The sequence below is a fragment of the Mus caroli genome, chromosome X (genome assembly GCF_900094665.2).
Source record: "Mus caroli chromosome X, CAROLI_EIJ_v1.1, whole genome shotgun sequence".
In the NCBI taxonomy this organism is placed as follows: domain Eukaryota; kingdom Metazoa; phylum Chordata; class Mammalia; order Rodentia; family Muridae; genus Mus; species Mus caroli.
Genome location: NC_034589.1, coordinates 31,171,806 through 31,173,325, shown reverse-complemented (window position 1 = coordinate 31,173,325; position 1,520 = coordinate 31,171,806). Strand labels below are relative to the sequence as shown.

Genomic DNA, 1,520 nt, shown 5'->3' with positions numbered 1-1,520 from the left:
GCTGACACCATTGCATACACTAGCAAGATTTTGCTGAAAGGACCCAAATATAGCTGTCTCTTGTGAGAGGATGCCGGGGCCTAGCAAACACAGAAGTGGATGTTCACAGTCAGCTATTGGATGGATCACAGGGCTCCCAATGTAGGAGCTAGGAAAGTACCCGAGGAGCTAAAGGGATCTGCAACCCTGTAGGTGGAACAACATGATGAACTAACCAGTACCCAGGAGCTCTTGACTCTTTTAAGATTCTTACGACATTACTTTTAAAGATAAATAATAAGATAATTAATCATTTCTTTGTAACTATAAATTGCTACCTGCCAGTAAGAGACACTGGCTGAGAAAACTGCTTGCTTCCTCATACTTATTGTTATCTATAACAACTTGCTTGGTTATGAATGTACATAGGTTCTTAGGAATAATTTGTTTTCTTTACCCGTACTACAGGATGCTATTTCTTGTAAAGGTATTGGAAAACACACTGGGTTTTTTTTTCATAATCATTCACTAGAAGAAAACTAACATGTAGTCACATTATAATTGTATACTGCTTGAAAGATTTTTCTGGGATATATTAGCTATGGGAGAAAGAATAAAGGAGGGCATGGTGTGGCTGGAACACTGTTTCTCCCATCTCTTAACTCTGTGTGTGTGTGTTTGTGTGTGTGAATTTTATTACTCTACTTCTCTTACTTGCTGAATTCATAGTTTTTCCCCTGCCCACCGAGTGCCAGCCCCAGTACATTAAGCTTTGTTTCCTCAGAAAAACTCTGCCGAGTAACTTCCCTAAACACTGGCTGCCTTTGGCAGCAGCCCCTATAGGCATCTGGATCCTCTCCCCTTAGTGGCTCCAAGCTCTGCCTGCCTGCCTCGGTTTACCCACCACATAGATGCCAAAGCCAGTAATTTGCACAACACAACTCACACCACACAGGAACACCAAACTACACACACACACTGCAACCACCACATGACACTACAACACAGTAACACCACACACCTAAACCACACCACACACAAAGAAACACCACACCACAGACACTGCAACCCACATGCTACACCACAGGCACTGTAACCCACATGCCACACCACACACTCATCCCAACCTACACCACACCACACACACTACAACACACACACACACACACACACACACAAACTACAACCCTCACATCATACCACAGCACACACCCACTGGACACCACACACACACACACACACACACACACACACACACACCATACCAAATATACATCCCAACCCACACACCACACCACATACTCATCCCAACCTACACCACACCACACACACACTACAACCTTCACATCATACCACAGCACACACCCACTGGACAACACACCACACACATCATACCACACCATACCAAATACACATCCCAACCCACACACCACACCACACTCACACCACACCACACAACACTACACACCCAGTGGAACCAGCATACCAAACCCCCAAACACCACAACCCACACCACACACACACACACACACACACACACA

At 45.0% G+C, this 1,520-nt stretch overlaps 1 protein-coding gene across 4 annotated transcripts in view; it reads right to left on the bottom strand.

The window, feature by feature from the left end:
* LOC110286922 (homeobox protein Rhox5) overlaps window positions 1-1,520 on the bottom strand; it is a 24,912-nt gene that overhangs the window by 11,014 nt on the left and 12,378 nt on the right. The gene's annotated exons all lie outside the window — the stretch shown is intronic.